The sequence below is a fragment of the Desmodus rotundus genome, chromosome 11 (assembly GCF_022682495.2).
Source record: "Desmodus rotundus isolate HL8 chromosome 11, HLdesRot8A.1, whole genome shotgun sequence".
NCBI lineage: Eukaryota > Metazoa > Chordata > Mammalia > Chiroptera > Phyllostomidae > Desmodus > Desmodus rotundus.
Genome location: NC_071397.1, coordinates 51176651 through 51193412, shown reverse-complemented (window position 1 = coordinate 51193412; position 16762 = coordinate 51176651). Strand labels below are relative to the sequence as shown.

The 16762-nt window shown below is 43.0% G+C and overlaps 1 protein-coding gene across 6 annotated transcripts in view; it reads right to left on the bottom strand.

Annotated features, from left to right (window-relative positions):
• Positions 1 to 16762, bottom strand: part of FUT9 (fucosyltransferase 9) — a 270697-nt gene that overhangs the window by 136689 nt on the left and 117246 nt on the right. The window contains exon 1 of one of the 6 annotated variants that reach the window (XM_053914072.1): positions 11612 to 12284. The exons of the other annotated variants lie outside the window; for them this stretch is intronic. The gene's annotated coding sequence lies outside the window, so the exon portion shown is untranslated. Of the gene's footprint in view, positions 1 to 11611; positions 12285 to 16762 lie in introns of those variants that run through there. 6 annotated transcript variants of the gene reach the window in all.

The following is a 16762-nucleotide window of genomic DNA, read 5'->3' as shown; positions in this document are numbered from 1 at the left end:
TATATAAATTTTTGAAGTTTTACTATAAATGTGACATAGTTTTAAACGTTTCAGGATGTCACAAAACTAAGAAGGAGCTTCAGAATTTGGATACTTACATGGCTATAACTAAAAAAGACCATTGAAAACTCTTAAAGGTTATTCCAGCTCATGTATTTTATGCATCTTCCACTCAGTTATTCATTGTAGGACACTGTTTTCTAAAATATCTCATGGTAAGTTCAATGTTAATGAACACTGTTACCTTCCATTCATATCTACAAATATTTATTGAATACCTTTCATGCAGTAGTTAGGGAGCTAGGCAGTAGGAGTATGAACTTCAATAAGCAACTAAATTCAGAGTAATCCAGTAGGGAAATGCATATAAATATACCGAACCAATGTGATATTTTAAGGTCATAACATGCTACAGATAAACTTGCATATTATACCAATACAGAGAAAAGGTTAGCCTAGGGTATAGGAGATGCCTATCAGAGGAGATGACAGCTATGCTCAGTCGTGAACAGTCTACAAATAAGCAAAATAAAATAGCAATGAAGCTTTTACTTAGAATATTTGGATGAGTGTAGGTAGCCTCCAAACTGTAAAGTGTTAGAGAAATATAAGTATTAAAGCCAAGGGAAACATGCATATTTCCATCCCATTTTTGTTTAATGATTTTTATTTACAGTCTGCTAAATTACATAAAACAAGCATTTCTTATATCCTATGGTTTAGGCTCAAATTTTAACTTCCTGACATAAAAATTCTCAATTCTTTATCTTTACTATAACCAATTTAGTCAGAAGTAACTAAGAGTCTAGTGATGTACATTAAATACAATACATTTGCTTCAAAAGTTTCCTTTTTGGTTTCTGTTTTAGTGAGAGATTCATCAATCTCAGTTCTCACATGTTTAAAGCATTCCATCATTAGGAAGTAGCAAGGATGAACATATATCATATCATAGATAAGGAGCCTACCAAAACAAGCATTTATTGAACTACTTTGTCATTGTTGAAAAACAATTTCCCAGGGGTCTCTCACATTTCTGCACATCTTATAACAGAAGCACTGGCTACTTTTGTTCTAAACTATTTTAAAAAGATATTTGTAAAGCAAACAGCCTTGGAAGATAGAAATAACAACTTCTTGCAAAGCAAGGGGAAGCAGGCTTACCATCCATTATAAAAGACTGACATTCCTTAAATTCAGGGTTCCTTTCTTATAATGCTTAGGTATAATCTGGTCTGCTCTGTGTTGCCTGTGGAAACTGGGAATCAGTGCAAAATGTTGATACTCTTGCTACTGTTATTGCTGTGAATAATGGTCTTTCATTCGTAATCCAGGAGTCTTAATATCTTCTGCCAGCATCCATGAATCTGTGGCGGGCTTCATGTCAGCTTAAAAGCAAAGTAACATCTCAGACCCTTCCTAGTGTTTCGTAATGTTGATGATTAGGATTATGGGATGCTGGCAGAAACGTGGCTTTCTTTCTGGAAAAGGAAGAATGAGGACCACACAGGTCCATTAATGGAGTTGAGGGAAGTTTATGAGAACCAGTAACAAATTATATAGTCAAATGGGCAATAAATACATAAGCCTCCACATTTTTGCTTGTTAATTAAGAGGAATTGAGGAGGTTACTACAGGCTAAGTAACAAGAAACAGATAAAATACAACACCAAAATGTTGTTCTGATGCTAACTCTCTTCTAGGTGCAAATCTGATGGTGAGCCTCTGATCTTCAGCATGGATCTTAATAAGATTTGTACGGGGTAGGCAGAAGCTTGCTCCCCATTTCAGACAGCAGTTAGAGATGTGCACATACATTGAGTGTAAAAGGAAGAATCGCATGACTCTAAACCAAGCTAATCATTAAAAGTTTGACCAGTTCACATGGGAAAGACAGAGGCAATGGGACATATCAGTTGTTAAAGAATAATGACGGATTTACTTACAGCCAAACCTTTCCTTCACTCCATCATGCCAAACTTACACCCATTTGGAAGTGACGCTAAAAACTCTGAGCTTCTATAGTGGATTCTGGCTGCTATGAAAGAGCACTGGCTGTCTTGGGCAGCTTTTCCTGAGATAGAAAACCTTCTGTGGGAAACCATAGGTGAGATCTTGGCTAGCATCTGAGCTCTTACTACCCTGGATTGATTTTAGAATTCTGATTAAGTTGACTGACTAAAGAATTAGAAAGAGACCCAAAGAAACCTAGATAAATTCTTAAGGTCACCACCAAGATGCAAGAAAACTCCCCCATCCCTGATGCTGAAACCACTGGGAACTTAAAAGATGTTATCTAGACAATGGGACAGCAAATGGCCAAAATTAAGGTGAATGACTTAAAGGTCACTACTGTGTGAGCCAAGACCGATTCAGTCAAAGGTCACAAATCGCATGGCCCTAGCAAAACAAAACAAAACAAACAAACAAACAATGTGGTTATGCTTTTCGAGTCTAGGGATTCCTGAGGCTGACATAGGTAGAATCGGCCAGGAGGGCCTTGCTCCCTGAGACAGTGTTGGGTGGGCTAAAAATCCTTGAAGTTCGTTTGGTTTTTCCATGAGCCATCGCCACATTACTTGAAACTGAAAGTACATACGGAGCCTCTCTCTTTCCTCGCTGTCTGATTCCTCTCTGCCCCTTTACCCTAACCTACAATTTAAAGAGAAACATGATTAGAGACCAAGGTTTCCCTATCTCCAACAGGGATCAAAGGACATACACACCCGCATAAGTATGCTGGAGAATTTCAGGGAGGAGAAGGAATCAAAGTGCTATGAATATGTTGAATGTAGATGCCCCAGTTGTTCTCTTACCTGGATTTATAAAACCCAGATTGAGCTAATGGGGTTTAGGTAGAATTCACAGTGGGAAAACAAAGTAACATGATCTTGTGGATGGACAACTTTGGGCCAGTTCACTGTATTATTTTTGTTGTTTCTACATCTGATTGTATAGTAGGAATTAATGTGTTACGTGCTTTTATTTCATCACCCACTAAGTGCCTGAGAAGATTATCATAACTGGGAAAGGCCACATGTAGGGAAATGCTAATAGAACATGTAGATCACTTTCTAGTCTCCCTGTTTCTTCCCACGTGGTCCAACAGAAGCAGTATAAAATCCTGGGAGGAGAAAAGGAAACTACAGCTCTGATTACAGACTTGATGAAAACATAGGTAGCAAGAGATGCAGTATTTTAATACAACAGCTTAATAAAACCAGTGAAAAAGACTGAGGACTGGAAGCTTAGAACGGATTATCACCAACAGCTGATGTAACTGCATCCCTTGCCAGACTCACATTTGCTCTTCTATCTAAGATGGTGTCAATGCCTTATTTTCTATCCGACTGGCTCCTGAGGACAAACGCCAACTCCCATTCCATCACCACCAATATACATTTGTAGTAATTCCCCAAGTTACTACACCTTATCTCCAGGGGTAGCTAATTCCTCTGCAATTTGCCATCAGGCAGGTGGGTAGTATAAGTGACTCTACCCTCTATTGTACAAAGTTTTAATTATATCATGATATTCTGTCAATGACGAAGTCAAAATCTTCCATTAGCCATGGCTTGACTGTGGTGTTATCGTACTTCCACCAGTCAAGGTGGTTGATAAACCCTGAAAAATCAGGGCTTTGCTTGCCAAATAATTTGGGGGGGGACTATGTGGGCAGATTTGCAGTATCCAATGCTCTCTGGCAGTCAAAGAAAAACTGCTGTCTATTCAACTCAGAACAACAACAACAACAACAAAATGCCCAGTACCTTCTAGGAATCTTTGGGTACCAGAGACAATATGTGCCCTCCTTGAACATTCTACTTACATGTTCATTTTAGCTAATCCAAAAATCAGCAACCTTTGACTGAGGCCCTAGCCAATGCACACTGTTTGAAGCTGCCCAGTAAGGTGTAGCGTGCTCTCTGCATCTGGGGCCCCACATCCTTAATAGACCTGTGAGACAGAAGTCTCTGCGACTAAACTCTTGAAAAGGGAGAGAACCTTCACTGCCAGCTTTCCTTCGGGGTTATGGAATGGTCACCTCTCTAACACAGAGGGTATACTCCTACCAAGTACACATCTTTGAGAAACAATTATTAGCTTGCTACTGAGCTCTTGTCAAAATTCCTTACCCATGGAGATTTTATGGCTGCCTGGCCTACCATTTTCATTTTGGGGTGGGTCAACTCAGACTCAGTGACTAACAATGTGTGAGAAAGGGTTCTACAGACTCACTTATCAAATAGAAATGCTATATAGTCAAGCCCTTGCTTGGCTCCTGTGGCATCTCAGTTTCACGAGAATAAAATGGTTCTCCCAAACACTTGCAAGGGTCTTAAATTTAATTCTCTGTTGAATCTGCTGTTCCCTGCCAGACAGCTCTGACTATGACTTGACCTATAGTCCCCTTAATCTAAGCAAGCAATGTTATCAGAAGTAGCAAGGGATGTCCCCAGCTTCTGCATTTCCCATGTGAAATACCTATCAACACCTCTTCCTATCTTTCCTACTCCCATTTCTGTAACCTTTGCTTGCCATTCAGTGGGGCAGATAAATGCTACCAGGCTGCTGATATGGACAAATAAGACAAGTGAGATTGACTGCCCTCATGCACCTCTCCAAAACAAAGACTAGAATCAATTATTCATGCCTAACTCATAAGTCTTAAATAATAAACCAATTATTCAAGGCCCTGCCTAGGTCTTGTAAGTCAGCAGGGATGGGCTATTGAAATAGTTGTCTCCTATAGATCAAGGCAGTGAAGCCATCATTATCATTAGCATTATCATTAACAGCCCTACGTCCCTTGGTATCATATAGTCATACCTACTCAACAAATACTTGTTATCAGAGTAAATGGAATACAGTGATTTAAAATTACCTGTTTAAATTGAAATATATTTAAGTAAAGCAGTTTATAAACTTTTAATTGTTGAAGATATTACAAATACTGTTTGCTGCCTCCATTTACTCCATCTTCTGTATATTATCTTGGAATGTAGGAATGTACCTTAAAAATTTAGGTTTCTTAAAAGACAAAATTGATATTTGAAACTTATTTTAAAACTGCAAAATAAATTATATTTCCTTTAAAAATCACCCTATAACCTATAACAACTTAATAATTATTAGTTTCATTAGTGTGGGACATTCTGTATCAGTTCATAATAATAGATCCCTGCTGTGTCAAAAAAATTTTCTCAGTTAAAATTAATATGGAAAGCAATGTAAACATATTCTACTTTAAAGAAAAAGATTATTTCTGTGCCCAAACTTAGTCATGCCATACCATTTTGGCAAGGCACACTAAGGGTAAGTGCAGTCTTTTCTATTTCTCTCCAGATGTTCAGTAACACGGTGGCTGCCCTGGATTAATGCCGGCTGGTGTCCCATCACTCCTTTCCGTTTGTTCTTGTCATTGTGTCTGCAGTTATACTGTAAGCTGCTTGAGGTCAGGACTGTATCATATTCATCTTGGCGTCTGTAGTCACCACTTCAGATCGTGCGGGGTGGGAGGCCCTCAATAAGTGGAACCTGAATTACCCTCCAAAGAAATGAGGTTATGGGAGCCTTAAACATGTATTTCTCCTTTCAGTTAAGCCTGCATCTTAACTGGTTTAAAAAGGGTCATTTCCTAAGACAAGGTTTCTTCTTCCGCTTTTGAAGCAGCCACACAGCATTCTGAGATCACAGAGCCCCCTAACTTCCATCAACAGACACTTAAACAATGCAGTGTTCTTCTATATAGATATCAATGTATATTATCATGTTACTCTCTAATGAGAGATGACACTGATGAACCCTCATGGCCAAGAATATATTTGAAAGTTTATTTTTTACCCATTGATGATGAGGTTCCCCATTGATTTAGTCATTCAGTTTCACTATCTGCCTAGCCATCAGGGAAGAGAATGCTGAAAGTGCCAAGATTTTTAATTGTGGAGTTGGAAATTGTGGAAGAAATTTATCTTCCCTGCAACCTGATCTATTCACAGACTACGGCCACACACACACACACACACACACCAACCATGGACACACAAACTCTCTTTTTGGTGACAAAAAAGATTAAATATACATAGACATGAAACTATAAGAAACAGTTTATTTTACTGTTTTGATTACAGAAGCCAAAATTTATTTTTGAATCAACTATTAAAAGTTAAAATGGAAGTGTCCATGGCATACAGTTACTATGAAAGAAACTGACACCACATCTGTGAAGAATATATCATAAAAACTAAGCAAAACTATTTATGGTGAACCAATGACAGTTAAATTTGTAAAATATTCTCCAAGCTTTAACCTGAAGATGAGAAAGAGTGAAAAACTTTTTACTTTCAACTATGAAGGTTACAGGACCAGGCATTCCCTGAGGAAGGCACAGATTTTTATTTTATTTCATTTTCCTTTAATACTGAAATTGATCACTCACTTATTATCTTCTCAAAATAAAATAAGTGGTAAAACTGATATTTATTGTATGCAAAGACACACAGCATGGAGTCAGAAGACCTGGATTTTAATTCTGTTTCTATTAAATGCTTAAGAACCTGGAGCAGCCACTGTGGAAACAGTATGGAATTTCCTCAAAAATCAAAAATGGAACTGCCTTTTGACCCAGCAATTCCACTGCTGGGATTATACCTCAAGAATCCTGAAACACCAATTCAAAGAACTTATGCACCTCAATGTTCATAGCAGCATTACTTACAATAGCCAAGTACTGAAGCCTAAGTGCCCATCAGTAGATGAATGGATCAAAAAACTGTGGTATATTTACACAATGGAATACTATACAGCAGAAAGAAAGAAGGAACTCCTACCCTTCGAGACAGCATGGATGGAACTGGAGACCATTATTCTAAGTGAAATAAGCCAGGCAGTCAAAGACAAATACCATATGATCTCACCTATAAGTGGAACTTAATCAACAAAACAGCAGAAGAATAAAAAAGAACCAGAGACATGGAAATAAAGAACAAACTGACAGTGACCAGAGGGGAAGTGGGAGAAGGATAATGGGGTAAAGAAGGAGAAAGACCAAGTCAAGGAACATGTACAAAGTACCCATGGTCAAGGACAATGGGGTGGGGACTGTTTTTGGAGGAAGGGGTTGGACAGGGGAGAGCAATGGGGTGAGGGAAATGGGGACAACTGTAACTGAACAACAATTATTTTAGAAAAGTAAAAAAAAAATTTTAAAAAGAACCTTAAGTAAATAATTAGCAATATGAAGGAAACGGAATGCCCTCTATATCTTCTAATCAATGCCTAAATTCTGTGATTTCTTCTATTAAGAATGCAAAGGATTTCATTTGTAGCTAAAGAAATAAAAATGATTTTCACACCACCCTACGTAAAATCATAAAAGCTAAATGTTTCTTTCCTGTGGGAATTTTAATTATACATGACATTTGATCTTAAGAAAGTGATAGCATTTTTATAAAACTTTGCTTGAATCATCATGCTAGTTTTGAAACATTCATTTTGTTTGTCTGCTCTTTGAGAATGTTTTGGTAATATTCCTTCCATTATAGAATAAAGATAGAAAACAAAGTCATGTATAAACATTTATGTAATAATAAAATGTTTACTAGTACAATTTGCAGATAATTTGGAAGTCATAAAATTTGAAACATTTTAAAATATACAAACTTCTAAATTTATAAATAAAGATAATACAATAATCAATAAAAATTGAATAATACATCAACAAGTATAAATAGGAAAATATGAGGGTGATACATTCAGCTATGAAAATATTAGAGATCCCTCCACCGAATCTTCTTGCCTTCATAAGACAATGAACTGCTTAGCTCTTTATCTAATATAGTAATTTCGGGTATATGTGAGTTTGTGTGTTTTCCTTCCTTTAAGATTTTGATCTTAAATGTGTCAAGAATTTTATTTAGGTCAATTAGTTTACATAAAATACTTTGCCTATAAACCCTCGGTTTTACTGAATAAGATGAATGCATCACTTTAATTTTAAAATTGTATTTTTATTGCTGTAAATAAAAAAAGACATTTCTTAAAATTCAAGTTGGAAAACAGCTGTTATCCCAAATACCAAAATAATGGAACTTGTATTTAATTATTTTTACTGGAATAAAGAATTTAAGCAAGTATTCAAGGTTTTTATCCTTTCTATTTCTCTCCACTTGCCTGATTTCCTGTACTCGGCCCACCCTCTTCATCACACACAAGCTAAAAAATGACTGCACAGGAGACATTCAACCAATAGCAGTCTATTGGTGAAATCATCTATAGCATTCCCACAATTTTAGACTACTCCTTACCAAATTCACTTCTGATTCTCATCGTTGGAGTTCTTAAATCTTAGAAAGCATTACCTATATTAAGCGCCCAAAGACCATTTAAACTTTTTTGTAGCACTGAAGCAGTTGCGTGTGTTTGAACAGATGAAATAAAAACACTCAGGGAAAAAGCTGTGAGTGCCCAGAAGGAAAAACTATACCAGCTGCTAGTCTGCCTTGGTTTAGGAGCCACCCTATATTTTTCCAGTGTTAATAATCAAGAGAATTAAATAAAAATGTGGCCATTTTGTTAAACTTAGGAGACTACAGTTCTAAATTTTTGGTTAAAGGTTTTGGCTGCTATAAAAATGTTATTTTGAATATATTTAAATTGTAAGAATAAAAGAATTTTTTCATTTAATTGGAATGATTTTCCACAAATAGGGTAAGTTTCCACAAATAGGGTAATTGTAAATTTAAAGCACTAGCATTTATTGGTGAAAATGTATATATTCCTGTCCAGGAAACATCATAAGTGAGTGAAGTTGAAATAAATGCTTTAAAGTTTACCATATCGATAAATATAATAAGTGCTTTAAAGTTTACCATATTGCAAAGGGTTTCACAAACCTTCTCTTGTATTTATCAGTTAAGTCACATAAAATGATTCAGACTAAAAAATATTACTCTTCAGCGTTGTAATAAACATTTAATTTAGACCTATCCCATCCTCTAGGTGGCATATAGTTATGATCATTGGAACCTACAACCTATAGTCCAAGATATGCCATTCAAGTATCGGTATGCCTTGTCTCCGCAGGTGTTACATGCGGCTGCTCTGCAGACCCTGGATAATGACAGAGACATTAAAGGTAGGCAGATCTTGAGTTCCAGCTCACCAAGCGTTCTTAACAAAAATCCCTGCCATAATTTATGGCAGATTAGTTATTTACATTCTGATAGAGAATTCTCAGACTATTTTAACATTACATGTACACATACTTATAGCCTTACAAAAGAAAAGAGACATTTCTGACATTGTTTAGAATATGACATATAATTACATGAGCATATATTGTCTTGAACTCATCATTTGCACAATTATGGGCAATAACTGATCAAAGTCAGCATTGGTCCTTGCTTTCCCTTTTCAATCTGGGCATATCCTTTCCAATACATATTCACTATTGGTGGACATATTACACATAGTGAGCATTCCACTATTGTCCAAAGGATACAAGCTTTTAGGGGGAAAAATTAAATGATCTTTTGATTCATCTCGTAATTTGCCTATTATCTAACCACCTGATATGACCAAAGTGACTATGTGCAGTAATTGTAGGGCTAAATACTTGGCTTTGAATATTCTTCTTAGTTAAGTATGAAATTTTACCAGTTAAAATTTCTGAATGTAGAAAACCAACAATAAAGTCATTACTCATAGCCCCTCCTGACTTCTTATGCAGTTATCCACATTTCTAAAACCATCACTACACAGAGAGAGAGAGAGAGAGAGAGAGAGAGAGAGAGAGAGAGAGAGAGAGAGAGAAAGAGGGAAAGGCTAAATACAGTTCCAGTTAAAACAAAATTTTTTTTTTAAAATCTTGACATTGGAGAAGGCAAGATTTGAAGGCAATCTTTACTAGACAAATTCTCTAGTTAACTGATCAATTTCCCCTCTCCGTTTCTTACATAGGCAAAGACCTGCTCTCTGAAGGTGAGGAAGCATGTATATCTCTTCATCATCTGGGACAGCAAAAATGACAATCTCCATTTCCTTACAAGTTTTTAAAATAATAATACTATTACCAGGAAATTTATATTCACACACTACATACTCAAATGGGGCACCTTCTAAAGTTTCTGACATATGTTTCTGAAACAATTATTTGTATTGCTTAGAAAGCCCTATGACCAAGGGTTCTATAAAGTAAAATATGCTGAAATTAATACAATTTTATCACATCTTTAAGAAACTAAATCAAAAATTGCATGAGGATAGTTTTATTTTTAAGATTCCAAAAAAAAAAAAAAAAGATTTCCATACATGGGGAAACAGGAATATAAATTTTAGTATTTAAATTATCTCTCCCTTAAATAGTATTTAAATTATGCTCACTCGTTCTTTCAACTCCCTTGCTGATATTCATTCACCTAACACAACTCCCTTCTTTCTCTCAAGCCAATTAGAAATACTAAAACGTTAAACATGGTTTCAAAAGAAAGGGCTCCTGCCAGAAGAAAACTTCTACAGAAAGAGGGGATGCTGAGATACTACAGTAGCAAGCACCGGATAGTGCAGGAGTTTTTTAGGTGGTTTTCTGATCCTAATGTATGCTTCTGTTAGCCACTAAATGGAGAGGAAAATAGGGGCTTTGGCTTATTGCAAATCAAAGATTTCAAAGGGTGAGATTGTTGCTACTCTATTCTCCTTCAAGAAAAAGCTTCTTAAGAGCTTCCGAGCTTTTGATAGTGTTGTTGCTAAAGGAGATTCATCACCCAGTCAGGTGCATGGTTCTCAATCTGGAACGAAGACCGATTCCGGAAAAACAGGTAAATTGGGGAGTTCCTTGTTCCTAGCTAAGAAGCCTCCAAATGAACACAACGAATCTAATTGATGTCAATGGCTTACTCTTTAAAAGACAACAAAAAGTTTAGTCGCAAAACGTTTATTTTTGTCTTTTCTCGTGCTTTACCATACCCTGAACAGCCCAGGTGCTGAGAAGCACACAAAGTAACTGTGCACAAGCCAAGATCACCGCGTGTCTGTCAGTTTCCTGAGGCGACTGTCAGAAAAGCTGGAGAGGCGCCTCGGTGTCGAGGGACTGAGGTCAGAATTCCCTGGGAGGACCATCTGCTTTGCGAAGGAACACCGCGGGACAGCGGGGGCCGAAGAGCCAGGCTTTGGAAAAGGAGGGAAGGTGGGTCAGGGGCGGACTTCGTGGTCAAGGCTTTGTCAGTGCGAGACCGGTAAAGAGGAGCGGGCGCGGGCGTTCGCCGGCTGGCAGAAGCGGGAAATCAGAAGGGGGAAATGCGGGGTCAGTTAGGAGAGAGGGGACCGTTTGCGGCAATGGGAGGGAGGGTCGGGACCGCACACCACTGCTGCGAGTTTGGGAGCTGGAAGTGAGGCGAGACCCCGAGCTGCCCGGGAGGGAGAGGGGTTCAGGTGGCCAGCAGGTGGAGTTGGAACCAGACAGCCCCTCGGGGACTACGGAGCAGCGCCTTCCCGAGACCCCTGCCCAAAGGTTGAGGAATCACAGCACGTGTGTGCGGTGCCTCCTAACGCCAGGACGCTGTCTCTGCTCCCAGCCGGGCGCCCGCCCCGCTGCGCCCCGCAGGCTACTCACCGGTCCTGGGAGGAGAGCACCAGGCAGGCGCGCGAAGGCTGCGCGGCGGAGGCGGCGGCAGGGCCGGTCGGCGCGCGGCTCCCCTAGGCGCGGGACTGGAGCCGGGGGGCGCGGAATTGGCGAGCGCGGCCGTGGGGACGCAGGGAGCTGCGGGCTGGGAGAGCCGCCGAAGCCGAGCTGCCGCGCCGCGCGCGCTCTCTGCCCATCTCCGGCTCCGCTAAAGCGGCCGTGCCGCCGGAGGGGGAGGGAGGCGAGGGGGAGGGGAGGAGGCAGGCGGCTCGGAGGGAGGGAGAGAGAGTGGGAAGTAGGGGAGATGATCACCCAGGGTGAAGAGGAGGGAGGGAGGGAGGGAGGGAGGCGCGCACGAACCCATCAAAGGTACCCACCAGAAGAGCTCGGGAAGGAAAAATCCAAGAGGAGATGGGTGTCTTCCCCTCCCCCACCTCCCCTCCCTTTCTCCCACTTCTTCCCCCTTCGCGCCCTTTCCAGGGGCTCCTCCTTTCCAGGCTCAGGCTTGGGGGTTACCCAGCTCCGCAGCAGCGGGGGCTTCCGCGCGCTGGTACGGCTGCGGAGCCCGGGAGGCGGCCGCGACAGCTCTGGGCGCCACGGGCCCGAGGCACCTGTACGCGGTCACGCAGCCGGCCGCTCCTTCGCGGCGGCTCCCAGGCGGGGATCTGCGGGCCCTGGCTCTCCTCTCCCCTTTCTGGGCAGATTATGATCATGACTGTGTATCTGTGACATCTGTGTCGCCCCCCTATTGTTGTCTGCTCCCCTGGACGCTCTTCTGAAGGCGCCGGCAGGGAGCTCAATGTAGGCCACTGTCGCCAGCCCCTGGGAGCTGTTGCCCGGGCAGAGGTGACAGTGTTTGTCTGCCGCCGGCTCGACCATCTAACGAGGTAAAAACAAACAAATAGAGGGAGAGAGAAAGGGAAAGAGGAAATGTTCTATGATTCGACTGCCTAGGACCACGGTTCAGGGTAATCTATTGTTGCACCCACTGACACCAGAAACAGACGTTCGGAGACTTTCAGGACGTTTACAGAGATGTTACTTTAATGGCCAACTCTTTTAACCTGCGCAGGGGCGGACTCTCGATGTGTCCCGGAGACACGGTGCTCAGAAGAGCTGCAGATGAGAGCCGCGCCGCGCGCTCACAGGCTAGCCCTTTTATATGCGCGCGCGAAGCAAGCAAGCAAGTTACAAAAGCAGATGTGGCAGTTAGCAATTGGCTATTATTTCTTGGCACACTCAGGGTTGGTTACCAGGACAGGGGAGATGTTCACAAGAATAAAATGTTCTCCTAAGCTGCTGTTACAACATTCCCCACTCCTGTTGTGAGACTGAATCAAATCCTTGATTCAAACTCTTCATCTTCAAGGGGAAGGATGGTATAAGGTTGGGATAGAACCATCAACTTAACTGTGGCTATGCGCTCCTTAATAAATGCTAAGAGCCTATTAAGGAATATAGGTCCTAGGGTTAGAGCTAATAGAAGTATCAGTAGGGGTCCTGCTATTGCCGATAATAGGGTGGTCAGCCAGGGTGAGGTCTTAAACAAAGACTCATACCAATTGGAACTTTCATCTCCTCTCTCTCTCTCTTTTAGCCTCTTCGTGAGGGTCCTAATATTCTCTCTGATTATACCTGAATGGTTGGCATAAAGACAGCAGTCCTCTCCAAGTGCTGCACAGAGTCCTCCCTGTTGGAGGAAGAGCAGGTCAAGCCCTCTCCTATTTTGAAGGGCGACTTCTGCTAAAGAATCTACCTGCTTTTCAAGGTAGGAGACTTGATCCTGTAGGAGAGATACGTCTTTAGAAAAGTCTTGAGAGAGTTTTCTCAGGCTTAAATCCCCATGTACTAGCGCTCCTGCCCCCATAGCCGCCGACCCTACTACCCCTATTGTTGCTATTATTGGAACGAGTAAGGGCACCCTCTTCACTCGCCTGGGCTCTTGCCCGGTGCTCCTTAGCAGGAAATCAGGATCTCCTCCATACAGATACACTTGGGGAATTATGAAAGCACTAACACACAGTTCAGGTCTATTAGTGGGGACAAGGCACTTGAAAACACCCTCGGTACAAACGAACCACACCCCCTCAGGAGCTTTGATTATCTGACCTGGAGAGAGTGGCACGGTTTCCCCTGTCAAGCAGTAGTCACTAAAGTTTGACCCCTGCAAGGTGAAGTGGGCTAATAAGTAGCAAGTTCCTTTCCCATGGAACTCTGCAAGAGTTATCGACCCTTCAAGAAAGCATTCGTTTATCTGGTCTCGCTCTTGGCCGGTCTGCTGTTCTGTGAGGTTTACTAGGGTCGGAGCTAAGTCTCCCCCCCAGGCGGAATTAACTCCTACTCCTACGTGGAAAGGGGGCCTAGGGCTTAGACACAGCCAGCAGGATTGAGTGAGGTTTGGCTGGGTACTATTGAAGAAAGGGAAGATCTTCTCCAGGAGCTCTAGAGCGTAGACCCCTTGGGGGCGGGGTCTGTCTAGGGATATACCAACTTCCCGGAGTGGGGGTCGCAGTTCCTCCTTCGCAAGGCTCTCCGGTGCCGGCCTCCCCTCTACCCCTGCCCTACTTGTGGGGTAGCTGCTTTGTGTGGGGGCTTCACTCTGCTCCTCCTTAGGAGGGAGGGGAGGAGCTCCGGAAGGAGTGGGCACGACGGCAAGGGGGGGGTGGCCGAGGGGGCAGTAGGCCTCCTCCTCCCCCCCTCCCACGTAACAGAGGTCGGCCCTTAGTTGGCAACCTCCTCACTGTGAAGAAAGTCCCTGGGTCTGTTCCGGATACATAGAGCCTAACCCCCCACGTGCGGCCTTTAACCCACTCAGGGTCCCCTGGGTCTGTGACCGTTACCGTGGTTGGATTGCAGTTGTCCTTTGAGCAGTTCTCATTCCATTCTGACCCATGCTCCTTACTTGGGTGGCGGTGAAGGATGATATGCTTGTCCAGTCCTGCTCCTGGGGCCCAGCCTGATGCCAAAGTCTCACAACCCCATTGCCTACAATAGAAATCCCTGTAGGTCCCACAAGGGTAAACTTTTTTCTGAGGTGGTTCTGGGCATCCATAATGGGCAGCATACCTGAGAGCGTAGTTCTTGACCGCGTTATCACATGGAGAGAATGGGACTGAGGGGCGCTGCCAATTAGATAAGGAGTTTACAACTGCTACCGCCGCGGGAGACTCACAGAACTGATCATCGAAGAATTTAGAGAAGTCAGCTTTTAAGGTTATTGGAGTATTTCCTCCCCAAGTATAGTTGGAGGCAATTACTGTACCATCAACAGTTCTGATTAGCACCCACTCTTGTAGTTCTAACCCACCTCCTGTTGTCCACAGGGGAAGGACCAGCCCTACTGTCGCAAGAAGGTAAGCTTTAAGGGCTGGTCCGGATCCTTTCTGACGCTCCATCTCTCAGTTTCACCTGGATCCTCTGCGGGCTTTACGTGGGAGAGGTGAATCCAGTACGGCTTTTCAGCCACCCTGACTGCAGTGGGGGTGCTGAGCAGCACCTGGAAAGGTCCCTGCCACCGCGGCTCCAGGTTCCCTCGGCGGTGGTTAAGGACCCATACCCACTGCCCAGGGTCCGGTGGCGGGGGCCTCTGGGCGTTGCCTCCCGATGCAGCTGCTTTCTGTTCCCTTAATTCTCTCACCTCTCTTCGGATCTGCTGCAGCGCCTGTAGGGGCTTGAGGAAGTTATGGTTAGCAACCTCTACCTCTTCCCTGGTAAGCTGGGGAACAAGGGGAACTGGTTGCCCAAACATGAGCTCATAGGGGGTCCATCCATTCGTATAAGGGGTACATCTAACCCTGAACAGGGCGAAAGGGAGTAGCTCTACCCAGTTTTCGCCGGTCTCCTCTCGTAACTTAATTAAAGTTTCTTTTAGAGTCCTATTCATCCTTTCCACCTGGCCTGAACTCTGAGGTCTGTAGATACAATGCAGTTTCCAATCTATGCCTAATCTGATAGCTAGTTCTTGAGAAATCTTAGAGATGAACGCTGGCCCGTTGTCTGATCCTATGGCTACTGGAATCCCATACCTAGGAATTATTTCCCTTAATAGGATCTTGCAGACTATGGAGGCTGTCTCTCCTCTAGTGGGGAAGGCCTCTGCCCACCCAGTAAAAGTGTCAACCAGCACAAGCAGATACTTAAATCCTGACTTTCCTGGGGTCATCTCAGTGAAATCTATTTCCCATAGTTCTCCTGGGGTTTTTCCCCTATACCTAACTAGTGGGGGCAGCTTCCTATTCTGGGCATTGACTTTTGCGCAGGCCTGACACCTAGAGACCGTAGATTGAACTATGTCCCTGACCTGGGGCCCTAGGTAATACTTCTTGATAAGCTGTTCTAACTTATTCTGTCCTAGGTGCGAACTAGCATGGATCCCCTTCACTATCTCTCTCATGACTCCCTGGGGTAGGTAGAGTCTAGTATCAGGAAGTTCTATCCACCCTTGCTTATTCTTTTCTCCCCCTAACTGTCTTCCTTCTAGTTCCTCTTCTGGGGTATAGCTAGGATCTGGGGGTAGTGCAGGCTGAGGCAAAAGGGAAAGGAGCGCATCAGGGCTTCCTTCTGCGGCCTGCTTTGCAGCTGTGTCTGCAAAATGATTTCCTCGGATGATTGGGGACTCTCCCTTCTGGTGTCCCTTGCAGTGGATGATGGCCACCTTGGAGGGAAGCCAAATAGCGTCCAGCAGGGCTAGGATCTCTGCCCTGTTCTTGATATCCTTGCCTCCAGCTGTTAAGAGTCCCCTCTCCTTATAGATAGCACCATGGACGTGGGCAGTGGCAAACGCATAACGGCTGTCTGTGTAAATGTTGGCTGCTTTTCCCTCGGCCAACTGGAGGGCCTTTGTTAGCCCTATCAGTTCCGCTTTCTGTGCAGATGTCCCTTTGGGTAGTGCCCCTTGCCACAGGACCTTATCTTCTGTGGTCACTGCTGCCCCTGCATACCTCTGTCCGTCCTTGATGTAACTGCTTCCATCAGTATACAAGGTCAGATCTGCTTTTTCATAGGCCTGGTCCCGGAGGTCTGGCCGGGCGCCAGTGATTGTGTCCAGTACATGTCTACAGTCATGGACCACAGTGGGGTCCGGTAGGGGTAGCAGAGTAGCCGGGTTTAGGGCTGCCGTCTTCAGAAACTGTACTGCTGGGG